Raw genomic sequence first — 15,500 nt, 5'->3', positions numbered from 1 at the left:
AAAAGATAATGTAAAACCTTTTAGAAAGAAGTAGAGACCAGTAAACCCTACCCTAGCTCCCAAAATGCAAGAAGAGTTGATGAAACTAAGGGATGGGGGAATAATCAAAACAATTAGGCATTCTACTTCAGTTTCAAATTTGGTTCCTATCAGGAAGAAGAATGGAGATATAAGACTATGTGTCGACTTCAAGAACCTAAACATTGCATCTTTGAAAGACAATTATGGATTACCCAATATGGAAGCCATGTTGTAGAAAGTGACTGGTTCTGAATTAATGTCAATGATGGATGGTTTCTCTAGATATAATCAAGTTTTAGTAAAGGAAAGTGAAAAATTCAAGATAGCCTTCACAACCCCATGGGGAACATATGTATATGTAAGGATGCCATTTGGCCTGATCAATGCTAGAGCTACTTTCCAAAGAGCCATGGATGTGGAATTTCATGATTATATTGACAAATTTTTGGTCATATACCAGGATGACCTTACAAAATATTCTAAGAAGGCTGAGGAGCATTGTAGACACTTGGAGAAAATCTTTATCAAAGCTTTGGAATATGGAGTGTCCTTGAACCCAAAGAAATGCACATTTGGTGTGACAAAAGGAAAATTACTAGGACATATTGTGTCTAAGGATGGGGTGAAAATAGACCTTGAATGAGTAGCAGCTATTGATAAAGTCCCCAAGCCAAAAAATATAAAAGGAATTCAATCCTTTTTTGGTCAAGTCAATTTCCTTAGGAGATTTGTTACTAATTTTGTTGAAATCAGTATACCTATCTCAAAGATGCTCAAGAAGGGAGCCACTATAGATTGGAATGGTGAGCCTTCACAAGCATTCCAAGATATTAAAATTGCAATAAAAAGTGCTCCAGTACTAAGAACTCCAGATTATTCAAAACCCATGCATATTTTTTCTTTTGCATCCTCTCACACTGTAGATGCAGTTTTATTGCAGAAAAATCAAGAAGGATATGAGTGGCCCATTGCCTTTTTTAGTAAGTCACTCCAGCATACTGAATTAAAATATGAGATAAATGAAAATGAGGCATATGCTTTAGTAAAAGCTATAAAAGCTTTTATATGTTACTTAGTAGGTGCTACTGTCATGGCCTTTGTACCTAGTGCTACAGTGAAAGATATATTTTCTCAATAGGAACTATCAGGCAGAAGGTGTAGATGGGTCAATAGGATCCAAGAATTCAATATTGACATACAAAGAACTAAGTTGGTATGAGGTCAAGGTTTGGCCAAACTCATGGCTGAAGCTAATCTAGAGGCTAATCAGATAAATTTGGTAAGTGAAGATCTTAGAGTTGACTTATGTGACATGAATCATTATGATTGGTACACCAATGTTATATATTATCTACAACACATGGAAGCTCCCCCTCATTTGCCTGAAAATGAAAAGAGAAGTGCTAAATTGCAAACCATTAGTTATATAATTGTTCAAGGAAATCTATGGTGGAAAAATTTTGAGGGAGTATTGTTGAAATGTATTGATCAAGAAAAGACAAAAGAGTTCTTGAAGGAAATGCATGCTAGAGTGTGTGGAGGACACTATATGGCTAAAACTACTACAAATAAAGTAATGAGGGCTAGATTTTGGTGGCCTTCCCTTTTCAAGGATGCTCAGATTATGATTAGAAAATGTGACCCTTGTCAGAGGTTTCCTGGAAAACTGAAGTTCTTAGGTAATACTCCATTGAAGCCAGTGGAGGTTCAAGCACCCTTTCAACAATTGGGTCTGGATTTCATAGGAGAGATTTTCCCCATGTCTAGCACTAGTTACTCTTGGATTCTAGTGGCTACTGATTACTTTACAAAATGGGTAGAGGCTATCCCCACAAGAAATGAAACAAGTAAAGTTGTCAATAATTTCCTATTGAATAATATTATCTCTAGATTCAATTGTGCTCAGAAAATTGTAACAGATAATGCTATGTGCTTTAGGTCTAAGGAATTTATTAAATTTTGTGATAAGTATGGAATAACAAGGTCATCATCTTCTCCTTATCATCCACAAGGGAATGGACAAGCTGAATCCATAAATAAGAGATTTTTGAAGGTTATTAAGAGAACCTGAGATGATAACAAAAAGGCATGGGGTTCCAAGTTACAATTAGCAGTATGGGCTGATAGGGTAACTGTGAAAAAAGCCATTGGTGTAGCTCCTTTTGATTTAATGTATGGAATTCAAGAAAAAATGCCTTAGAACAACTTGATGGGACTCTACAATTACATCCAGTTATATGATGAAGATACTACAAATGAAATGCAAGAAAGAATGGATGAATTGGTAGGACTGAAGGAAACCAAAAGAGAAGCATCTCTTAAGAACCAAAAGTTGCAACTGCAAGTTAAAATGCTCTGTGATAAAAGAATAGTAAGTAAGAAGTTTGAAGATGGAGATCTAGTCTTAATGTGGAATGCTAGAATTGAAGAAAAAGGGAAACATGGCAAATTTGATCCTATCTAGTTAGGCCCTTATTTGATTAAAACTACTTGGGGTGAGGATTCCTATATACTCAAAGATTTATTGGACAATATTCTTGAACTACCAGTTCATGGATAGTTCTTGAAGAAGTATTTTTCTTGAAAGATACTTATTTTCTCCATGAACAATAGTGTTAGGTTTTTCGGGTGTTTTGCACATTCTGTATATTCTGTAAATCCTTGTAAATATCCCTGTGTAGTTTGGTTTTTTCTTTGTGTTTGTTGCTCTATGCTCTCTGAGGAAGTTGCCATTTTGCACCAAGTATGTCGTCTGCTCTCCCATAGATTCTAAATTCTTGTATAGACTCAGGTAGTCTATCATCCCTAGATAGAGCCACTATTGGCTTGATTTTTCAATGTGTAGAGGTTAAAGGAGTATCTTGTGAAAAATCATTTAAATCTTGAAATTTTGAAAATTAGGGTTTTATTCCTTGTGTTTTTTCATAGTCATCAGTTTGCCCTAGCTTTAGAATACCATCAAAATTGTTTTCAAAAAAAATGTTTTCAATGACATTTTTCCCAAGGGAGGGCTTGCATAAGCATGAGGTCATTATATTTTTTTTTAATCTTACATGACTATGCTTAGCATACAAGTTGATTAATCATTCTGTTAGCCATTACCTCTGATGATGCAAAGTCCTTTTAATCGTTGATCTTGTTTAGATCAACAAGTATCACATAGTCACAATTTCAAGATGCAAGGCTTTTAAGTAGTGCGGGCTTGCAACTTAGGGCCACATAGCCTTTATTATTCCTAAATTCTGGTGAATCAGAAATTGTTAGGAACTTTTGTATGTTCATCAGTACTTTTGCACATGTCCTAATTTTCCCATGATATCATTGGTGGATTCGATTGATGAGACATACAGTTTGTCACCAAGAAGCGTCAGCCATTGATTTCATCTCAATCAAGGGCTAGCACTTCCCTACAAGAAGAATATGCTTGACAGATAAATAATGTTGGGAAGCAAAAATTGGACAAGTGGCACAATCTGACAAGATGGGCCTGCTGTTAAAAGAATAATGGTGAGATGTCTTCTGTGGTGTGTGTTAGATGAGTTGGGACTAGTGGAGGAACATCATTTGTCACTATCAACCAATGTGCTACTCAAATGGAAAAGTTTATGTAACCATTGATCTATGAGAGATCAAAGGCCAGTGTATGCCTGCAATTTGAAACTAAACAGGAAATAAGTAGTGCGGGCAAGTGGATTTTTCACATGTGGCAAGGTGGGTTAGGTATTTGCAAAGTAGTATCCCAAAATGTAAATGATTGATGACATGTACTGCCAGATCTACCACATGGAAGAGTTTTGACTGCTGGATGAAAATGAAATCTTATCAACTATAGATCTTTCGAAGATCTACAAATAGTGCAATATCGCATTATGAAATTGTAAGAAAAATAAGAAAAGCAGGAATGGACCTTTGTGACGCATGTCACAGTGGGACCAGACCATGAAGAATGTAGGAGTCACGCCGTAGGTTCCACCAAAGGTGCTTAGCTGGCAATATTTATGACTTGGGCCAGAAAGGTGTAAGAAAATAAACACAATAGTCAAAACATGCAGGTTAAAAGTAGTCATGTCATTGGCCCAAGTGGATAATGCAAGCACAAAGTGAAGAGTTGTTTTTGACCAATGATCTTTATCATGATCGACAACTGGCATAGGCCTACAATTTGAAAAAATGCTTGTTAAATAAGGAAAGCAGGAATGCACCATCATGACACATATGCTAAATGATACCAAGTACTTGCTCACCCAAAAGATGATGTGGGATCTACTGGTATGGAATGTGATCACATGGCATGAGCTCATATAGTAGTTTCTTATTGGTCAGTACAGCTAACTAGTTTTTATTAGAAAGTGGATTAGTTAGATCGTCGATCTTGTCTTGATCGACGAATGGTGCTTCCCTAAAATTCTAAGATGAAGGGATTTTAAATAATTTTGGGAAGTGAAATTGTGACACATAGTATTGTTTTAAAAGCCATAATGCTTGTTATTTTTAAATTAGGACCATTCGGTCCAGTGAAAATCTATGGATGGGATTCAAACTTGGATGCAAATTGCGAGTAATAGTTACTAAGAGTAAATATGATCCAGACCTTATATGTGTGATTTTATTGCATGGTCAGAGCCCACAATTTCACCATTAATGAACCACTAAAGCACAGAGTTAGGGCACGGAAATTCTTGGTTAATAATCCAGTAGAATTGTAAAAGTTTTCTCATAGTGTAGAAGTGCAAATTTTGGTGGGTAAGTACTCTGTGGTTTTCTAAGTAAATTTGAAGTATCAGCTATTGCAGAATTTTCTAGGGTTCATTCAAAATGCCTCCCCAAAAAGAGTTTACTAGGCAAACAAATTATTTGAAACATTCTATGCATGATGATTTGCTTGAACAATTCCCCTTATCAGTGCATGAAATAACTAAGGGGAGGGAACTCATTCTAAAACATCCCAGAATAGTCACAGTAGAGGGTTTTTACGACAAAGCTAATTGGGTAAGATATGCCCAGGTTTCTGTGGGAGGTCTAGAGTTATTTAAGAAATGGTTTTCAGAGCGAAAACTAGACACTCCTATGAGCAATGTTTGGGAGTTTGGTATTGGTAAATTAACAGTCCCCACTATCTTCTTTGATAGTGATTTACTGATGGACCTAGCCAAGAAATATGATCCTATCATGGGATGGGTAAAAAAGCATTCTGGAATCAATCTTTTTAGGGTTTATCTTGAGTTGTTCAGTGAGGTTTTCAACCTTAACCCTAACCACGTTGTGCATGAAATTCTTGATATGGATGATCTACAAGCCATATATGATGCACAATGAATTTATCTAAGAACAGTGCTAGTACAGGAGCATGCTGCCAAGGTTGGTAATTTGCCTGTGATTACAGCCAATACCCCAGAGCCATTGTTGAGAAGACATTTCAACTTGAGAGCTCAAGCACTGTATTTTTCTCTTTGTAAAATTTTTGGGATAGATGAAGATGATCAAATTCCAGGTTCTATTGTCCTTATAATGGCTCAAACCCTTCAATTTGGAATGATTACCATTCTGAATTTTGCCACTTTTCTATCAAAAGAGATTCACAATGGTTTGGTTGGAATAGCAAGGGGAAAAGTAAACAAACCATTATGTTGGTATTCATTGCTGATGCATGTGTGCTTATACAAAGGATATACTTTCTTCTCCAAGGGTATGGAGTTGGAAACAACCAAGGATGGATAAAGGAATCTAGTGTAGTTATGGAGTGTGGATATGACTTTAGAAGCCACAGATGCTAGTTATGTAAGGTTTGATAGATTTTTCGCATCTAGGCTGAGGTTGCTTCTGAGAGGGGATAGCCCCAAAATTCCACAAGCATTTTTGGAATTGGTTAGACCTAGAGATCATGCACAAGGGATGTTGGTTAGTCATAATTGGGGGGATATAATCCCTTATAATGTTTCAACTGTGATAAGGGTATATGGTTTTATGGGAAAGCCACATGTGTTGCCTTTTCATGTGCCTTTGAAGATTGGGATTGCTGAGCTCTTATGGTAGATAGGCACTATAGATGAGAGGGAATTGATTAAGAAGGGCACTTTCTTTCCAATTTTTACTATAGTGCGTAATTTTCTTTTTGCTAGAAAGGGGTGGAAGCACCTGAATTTATTTTTGGATAGATATAACATGGCAGAGTCTCATGCCAGATTCAGTGACCTTGAAGGATTCTATGACCTTTTAAAACAAGGGGTAAGAGATTCCCATATGGTACATCAGGTGTACTATCCAGAAGATATAATCAGAAATATCTTCACATTGCAGGAACAAGAATTATGAAAAGAGAAATGGATAGTTTTTAGTAAGACCCTGTAATTCATTAATTCTTTTGACCCCCAATATGATCCATTGAAAGATAAGAAATACTAGGGAGCTAAAATAAAAGCATTAATGAATAATTTTTCCATAATAATTCAAACGATGAATGAAAAGAAAGCTATGTATGTTGAGACACATCTAGACAAGGCAGCAAAAGTACAAAGAAGAATAAGCAGTTGAAATGTGGTAGCTCTTGGCCAATATACATTGCAGAAAAGGGTAGGTTATGTCATGATTCAAAATGTGCAACAAGAACCCCCTCATAAGAAACCAAGGTCAAGAAGTCCATCTGCAGCCAGCTCTCCAAAAAGACAAAAATTAGAGCAGGGGTCTTCTTCTTCTCAAAAGGAACAATATTCCCCAAGCTAGTCCCCAATAAAGATAGATGATGAGGTACCTCTGAGGAAATGGCTTAGAAAAATGGGTTGAGAAGGGGATATGATTGTCACTTCTACAGACCTGGATATTGGAGAGCCACAAGAACCTCCTACACATTCCTTGGACCTAACCATTATTGATTACCAAGGTAAGGAAATTGACCCAATCATTGCCCAGGCTTCTAAAAAATTTATTAATGATGAAAATTTTGTAAGATCTAGGGCCTTTGCTCAACTTTTGTGGAGATTAAATATGAAATTTTTTGAGAAAGCATGTGAGAAGATGAAGGCTGAGCAACCAGATAAACCTAACTTGGTTATTAAGGGAGTGGTAAAATCAAAAATTTTGAATGATTTTGCCCAGTTTACTCCTGAAGCCGGGAGGAAAATAGTTAGACAATCAAGAGTCCTCCTTCTGCTGGAATGGGATATAGCAAGTTCTATTATTTTTGATTCAGTAAGGAAGTAGAATGATGTTCAGCTAAGAACTATTGAAGAAGTACTACAGGCTCATAGAGGAGTCAAATTTAGTGAATGACCACCAAGCTCTTGTTATATGGTCCATGGATAAGAGGGAAAATACCAGGATGCATGAGATTCCCACCGCAAAACATACTGGTACATTGACAGTATACAGGGCTAGTGAAGTAAGTAGCAAGCAAATAATGGGAATGGCCTCAAAAGTGCAAAAATTTTGCAGTATTGTATATGGCCAGGAAGAGGATAGATTTACCCAACTCAATGCTAGGTTTGAAGAAGTTTTAAAAGCATATGAGGAAAGGGGTATACAAATACAGTCACTAGAAAAAAAAGTGTCTCAAATGGAGAAGATACTTGGGAAGAGAAAAGTGGGAGAATCCAGTGCACCTAGAATTGCATACCCTTCACAGTCATTTGTTGGAGCAACCCCTATTATTGAAATACTAGACACCCCTAAAAGGCCCCAATTCTATAGCGCAGACGACTTTGAAGAAGAAAAAACCAAATTAGATGAGTTGCAAGTAGGATTAAGAAATCAATATGAAGGAAAATTAAAGTAGGCTGTGATGTATTTAAGGGATAAAATACAATGGTCAACCTTCTTTGATCAATTCACAAGAATTGCAACCCTCATGGATGAGTTGAACAAAGATAAGGATAAATTGACTCCCCTTGCACAGAAGTGGAGGGAGAGGAATAATGATATCACAATTATATGTATATCTGCCATCCAAATGCCTTATCATCAAGTAGAGAGAATTTTTGATTTCTTAAATAAACTAGAAAATTTTGATGATAAAAGGGATTCTTTGTAGAAAAGATTAATACCTTTTTTTCCCCAGTATATTGCTGAAAAATTCACTTTATTCCCTTGTGCTTTAGAATCTATTGATACAATAAAGGAAAAGGAAAAGTGGATAAAGGAGTTGGATGAGTTATTTTATGAAAGGATCAAGAACATCATGAGTGAAACTGGCCATTGGTTCTGGGAAAGGACAAATGAAGAGTTAGTAAAGATACAGTTATTTTATAGTGTAATGAGAAAAGAATTTGATGATTTAGAAGAAATTGCAAATTCTTTAGTGATTATACAAAGAGAGGCTCTATATTTTGATTGGCCAGATGATGCTGCTTATAATAAATGGAAAAATCAGTTTGTAGAACAAATGTCAGAAGATGATGAGGAGGAAGATACAAAAGTAAAAGTTACCCTCATAGTTGGTAATGAGAACATGGAAAATCCCCAGGTTAAAGTAAGTTTGCAGGTAGCTAAAGATGACACGTCACTTTGAAACCTCATGGCCACTTACTCTGAGGATGAACAATAAATGAAGAATCATATCATATTTTCTTTTCTCAACAGTTGAGAAGCATAACAGAAAGGGACGCACCAAGGAATGTTCGATGTAATAGCTTCTCTATTATTGGCTTTTGTCTTTTATGATAGAAATTTGTTAGTATCTTTTAGAAGACACATGTCACTTTCTTTTAGCCTTAAGCTTGTTGCATCTCACATTATTTAAGTGAGATTCAAAGGCTAAAAAATGGTCCAAATTCTAATTTTCTAAGTGTTATGCTTAGTCTGTCTTTGGTCCAAATTTTTGAAAGAAAATCCATGATGTATTTTCTCTGTCAATTCTCTGAGAATACATGAATATAGAGTGAACTGTGTTTCTCTCTGAAGGTCATTCTGAGTCTATTGTAAATGGTATACAATTTTCAAAGAAAATAAATACAAATTGTGAATTGTTCCCATATCATTCTTTTTTGAATCTTGTCTCCTCTCTATTACTTGGTTATTTTGATATTGTATAAGTAAATGCTTGTGCAATTGAATGCAATCCAGTTAGGTTGTATATCTGTTTATCACTGCTGTTAAATCAATGGATTAAATAAAAGCTTGCGTAAATGTGATAAGGTTTCTTCAGTAGTGGAAAGGGTTTTGAATGATGAATTCTGATAAGAATTGCTGATAGAATTTGTTGCAAGGAAACAAATTAGATCTAAGAATTTTCTATAGACTCTGAACCCCAATGGATTAGGCACTGATCGAATTGATTCAGCTGAAGGAGAAATATATCATAAATGGTTATTAGAATGCAGCATCAAACCAATGTTTTTTTTTATTTCCTATAGATCTTCAAAGGTTGGCTAGTACTTGTCTGCATGGAATTTTTTAGCTTCAGTTAGCCACTATTGTTGAAAGCATCTGCAAATCTATAGAAGAAATTTTTGGCCATATCTGTTATGTGGGATGTGTTTATTAAAGTATCAAGACTTATACATGTATTGGAGAATTTGAGATGAGAATCAGAATGAAACTAAAAATAATCCTCATACAGTTTTCCCAGTCTTGAATCATCCTTGGGTATACCCACCTTAGTTTTGTAGAGCCAAAAGAGTAGAAAACCACCTTTGATTTTGTTGAAGTTGGGTCCAAATACTTTGCATATGCAATTGTTAATAAGAATTGGCTAGTCTTTAGATTGTGTATGTACTATCATCTTGGTATTAAGCACTTTGTCGCTTAGTAGTTTTAGTAAATTTTTAAACACCAACACACAACATATTGCAACTTTCCAATCATTAATCTATACATTGTTTGATTCACTTCAGCTAACTAATCATTCTTAGATAACTTGTGTCCTGTTAAACCATTAGTCTACTAACTGGTTTTGAGTCTTCAAATCCAAATGTCTTGAGTATCTCCTTGATGTATTTTGATTAGGTCACTATGCCATGCTTCAATTGATGTACTTGTAATCCAACAAAGAATTTGATTTCTCCAAACACTAACATCTCAATCTCATGTTTCATTTGATTAGAAAAATATTTGCATAGGACATATTTTCCTCCAAATATTATATCATCACCAAAGATTTTAGATATCAAAATTTTTTATCCTTTCTCTACCTTGATGTATAGGTTATTTTTTTCATTTGATCTCTTAAATCCTATCTTCACAAGGTATTTATGTAGTCTCTCATACCATGCTCTAGGTGCTTGCTTCAAACCATGAAGTGCTTTATGCAATCTGCAAACCATATCCTTATTGCTATTATAAACAAATCCCTTTGGTTGTTCTATGTAGACTTCCTCTTCCAATATTTCATTCAAAAAAGTGGACTTTACATTTGTTTGATAAACTTTGAAACCTTTATAAGTAGCATATGTAAGTAGTTTTCTTACTTCTTTCATTTTTGCAACAAGGGAAAATGTTTCCCCATAGTCCAATCCTTCTTCTTGTACATAGCCTTTGTAGACTAGTCTGGCTATGTTTCTTGTTATTTTACCATTCTCATCAAGTTTTCTCCTAAACACCCATTTCATACCAATTACATTTTTATCAGCTGGTCTAGGAACAAGGGTCCATGTTTTATTCTTCTCAATCCTATCTATCTCTTCTTCCATAGCTTTATGTCAATTATCATCTTATAGTACATCTTTCACTATTTTGAGCTCAATCTTACTCAGTAGACATGATTCATTCCTTAGTCTATTCCTTGTCATTGGTCTAGCTTCCTTGTCACCAAGGATTTGTTTTGTAGGGTGATGTCTTGTCACATACTTGGATAGTCTTGGTTCTATCCTTCCTTCAATGTTTGGTCCTTTAGCTTCAAGGTCACTATGCACCTCACTATCTAGTATTTCATCATCTCTTCCATGTGTACTAATTTCAGAATCAAAATGTGCATTCTCTTGATTTTGCAACTTGGCTTCTGAATGTAGCTTGACATTCACTGGCTGTGACTTGCTTGATATTGAAATTTGTTGCTGATTCCTAACTTTATTGGTAGCATCATCTTTAGGTGGCATTCCTTCATAGAAGTATACAAAAGATCTATAATCTTCTAGTTTTTTAGATTCATCAACTTGGACTTCTATATATTAATCAAAATTTACATTTGCACTCTCCATAATATTGTTAGTTTTAGTATTCAAACACTTATATGCTTTAGTTCTAGTGGAGTATCCAAGGAATATGTTTTCATCGCTCTTTGCATCGAACTTTCCATTTCTAGTATCTTTAAGAATATAGCATTTTCAACCAAACACTTTGAAATATTTTACATCAGGTGAATGCCCATACCATAATTCAAAAGGTGTTGCATTTGTACCTTTATTGACTTTTACTCAATTCAGAGTATACACAGTAGTACTTATAGCTTCTCTCGAGTACTTCAAAGCAACATTTTTCTCCATCATTAATGTTTTGGCATAGTTTATTACTGATATATTCCTTCTTTTTGCAATCCCATTCTAAGGTGGAGTTCTAGGTGCTGATGTTTTCCTTTTAATTCCTTTGTCATTACAAAATATCTCAAATTATTTCAATGTAAACTCTCCTCCTCTATCTAATCTCAGGCACTTTAGACTCTTACCTATTTCCTTCTCAACCTTGTCCAAATACCACTTGAACATTTGAAATGCATCATATTTTTTCTTTAAGAATATGGCAATCATCATCCTAGAATAGTCATCCACAAATAACATTATGTATTTGTCTCCTTGGTAGCTTTGTACTTCTATTGGGTGACATAAATCAATATTCACTAAGTCTAGTACTTCTTTGGAAGTGTAGACTTTTCTTTTGAAACTTGACTTGGTCATCTTTCCTAATTGACATTGTTTGCACATTGTATTTTTAAGCTTCTTTAGCTTGGGCAAACAAACCTCTGACTTTCTTCTATTTGTTGATGGTAATCAGATTATCAAAGTTAACATGACATAACCTTTTGTGCCATAGCCACACATCATCACTTTCTACAATAAGACAGGTTCCATCTTCCATATCTAGGTAAAATAGATTACTCCTAGTTTTTTCACCTTTTCCTATTAGATTTCCATTAGTATCATAGATTTTGGTAGTTTTTTTCCCAAATTCTACTTTGCAACCTTTATTGCCTAACTATGATACACTGAGCAAATTGTAGTTCAATCCTTCAACACAGTATGCATTATCACATCAATTTTTCTCTATAATTTTAATAGAACCTTTTAATTTGATTTGACATGGAGCATCATTTCCAAATCTAACATTATTTCTATCATAGTAGGTAAAGGTAATAAACTTACTTTTGTCTCTTTTCATGTGATGTGAGCATCCACTTTCTATGATCCAAATGCCATTTTTGTTCACATAGGTTACCAGTGTTGTTGCCTCATATTCATATGATTCATCCTTAATGGCTACAAATACTACTTCATCATCATTTTTATCAGACTCTTTTTCTTCAACAATGTAGCACTTTTTCCCTTTCTCTTTGTAGTCTCTGCTATCATCTTCTCTTCTATTCTTGTACTTATTTCCTTCTTTGTAATTATTCTTTTATGTACACCTTGTAGCAATATGTCCTACTTCATTGCAATTAAAACAAATGATAGGTAGCTTACCATTGAATTTACCTTTGCCTCTATAAAATCTTCTGGCCAATAATGCTTCCAATTGTTCCACATCTTCCTCATCTATGTTGTTGTCATTGGATGCATGTTTTCCTTTTCTACTCTTCTTCTTTGATTTCACCTCCTCAGTATCTTTCAATGATAGCTTATCCTTGAAAGAAGATTCAAGATTCTAAGGTTTGTAGTTATTAAAATTGGACAACTCAAAAGCAGTGAGTCTCGCTACTATTCCTTCAAAAGTGAACTAATTTTGTGGGACAAACCTTAGCTCTTGGATGCCTAAAACTATAATATCATAGATGGGGAGCAAAGATCTTAAGTATTTTCTATTGACAGTGTCATCTTTCGAATGATAACCCAAACTTCTTATTGCACTTACTACTTCTTTCATTCTAGAGGCATATTAAGCACCATTCTCACCTTCCTCCATTTTCATGTCATCAAACTTTCCTTTGAGGATTTCTCCTTTTGCTCTTTGAACATTCAAATCTCCTCCATAGATATCTAATAGGGCTTTCCACATCTTTAATGTAGAGTTACACCCTTTGATGTCATCAAATTCAGCATGGTTGAGTGTAGAGGCAATCTCCAACATTGCTTGATTATGCTCCTCCCTTTTGTTCAAATCATCTATAGTAAGGGCTCCAACTAGATCTAAATGTTCTACTTCAATTGAGGTTATTTCATAATCACCTATTGATCCAAGGTAAAGTTTCATTAGGCTTTTCTATCCAATGAAGTTTTCTCTGTTGAGCTTGGGAACTTCTATCTTGTACATCTTGATCTTCATACTTCTAGTACCTTTAAACTAAATTAGCTGATGGATCTGATACCAATTGTTAGAAATTCTTTAGAATAATTGAGAGGAGGGGTGAATTAGTTATTCAAGGTCCAAATGTCCAATTAAAACTTTTTCATCAAGTAAAGTGATCCTATAAAACTATTCATGCATCCAAGCTTAAACTTTCCTATTTAGAAAGTTACTATAAATCAACATGCAAGCATAAAACATGAAAGATCAACACATAACATAGTGATTTATGTGGAAACCTAATTTGGGAAAAGCCACTAATAACATGGTACTCAATTCTCACTCTTCTGAAGTGATTCCCTATGAAAGGCCTACCCTATTAAAGGCTACAATACACTATTAAATGTGACTTGGTTAAAGGATTTAACCACCCTGTTAGAAGTGGTCCTAATTAGAGGACTTTAGAACATTCACTTGGAATGTCACCCTATTAAAGGATTTACAAATGGTTGTTAAACATACCTTAGTCCATAGGATTTTACCCTAGCTGACACAATTGTTAGAGAGTAACAACAAGGTCTTTTGACCTGATACAACTCACAACTTAACTTGCAGATTTTAGATCACAATTCAGCTCTTTATAATTTGCCTAGCTTTTAGTTTCTATAGTTTTGATATCTTGTTCTCCTTTCAAGCTTTGTCTCCTTGAGTCTTCATGCTCGATCTGCTAGTGCAATATTATTTCTAACCACTTACTGAAGCAAAGTATATGCACTCTGTTCTTCCTTCACCTTCTCCTTGACATACTTTAGCAACTTTTCATTGTAACACCCTAGCTACTCTTCCTTCTTGGCCTATGACTCCTTAAATAGAAGTTTGGAATTTCTTTTCCTGCTTCAATCTTCCCTCTTTAAATTTCAATTTCAATGGATTAGGTAGGATTTAATGAATCTAACCCATATGTTATTTCTTCTAGAAACATCATGAAGAATCCTCTTGAATTCACCCAAAAATGATTTACCTAAAAGTCTGTGCATCTAGCTCATCATTCTTATCCTCCAACTAGTTCACAAAATTCAAGATAAAAAAGTTGTCAGCTCAAATTTGGCTAATCTTTGACTTATCACATAATGCAATAACTTGGCACTGTTGAAATTCTAGTGCTCATCAAATATTATGTTACTTGGCATCCACTAGGTTTTACTGATGCTTGACACCTACTATGGACTCACTCAACATCCACTAATTTTTTCTGATGTTTGGCACCTAAAGTTGGCTTGGCATCTAAACATGTTCAACTCCTTCTATATCACTTGGCCCACACTAGATTTTTCATTTTCTTAGCACTAACAAAAAATCTACTCTGCTCAAACTAGCTTTCTTAGCACTCACTAATGAACCTAGTTAAGCTTTTTAGACAACCTTGCTGCAACTTATTCTTCTAGTGTTTATAAGTGTGGCCAGCCTCTATATCTTCAAGTATGTTATCAATACAACATTTTACCATTATCTTAATTGAACCTTGCACTTCGTTACAAAACCATAACTCAACCTTTCCCTTGGGTACTCTTGTTACATCTTGTTGATTAAATCCTCTTCATCAATCAACTAAGTGATAATACTTGGATCTTATAAGCAATTGTCATTCTAGCAAATAGTAGGTTTGACATCAATGACAAAAAAATGATTGGAAACATTCTTTATCAACCATCATCCTTCTTTGCAACAATATCCCTCTTTGATAGTATTCATTTTCAATCATATTTCAAATGAAAGGAAATGTAGGCTAAGGCTGATCCATTCTTGGAGGAGGACATGGTGGTGATATTTGAGAGATAACAAGGGAAAGTGGGTTGTCTTTATATTTAGGTTCAACAAAAAGACCATTCAAATGCAAGGATTCTTTAGAGGATGAGGGTATTTGTTCTTGAGTGGTAGCAAATGGATTTTCAAAGGGCTCTTCTTCTCCATTCTCATTGTGAGGTTCTTCAAGATGAGGATTAAAAATTTCTTCCAAATTACTATAAGGAAGAAATCTCCCAAGGAGGTTTCGCCTTCTATGCATGAAATGATTTAAGACTAACCTCTAGAATACTAAAACTGGAAATGCAGCTACT

The sequence above is a fragment of the Cupressus sempervirens genome, chromosome 4, assembly GCF_028749045.1.
Source record: "Cupressus sempervirens isolate cs-2001-9-10 chromosome 4, ASM2874904v1, whole genome shotgun sequence".
In the NCBI taxonomy this organism is placed as follows: Eukaryota; Viridiplantae; Streptophyta; class Pinopsida; order Cupressales; family Cupressaceae; genus Cupressus; species Cupressus sempervirens.
Note: the sequence above shows the minus strand (reverse complement) of the source record.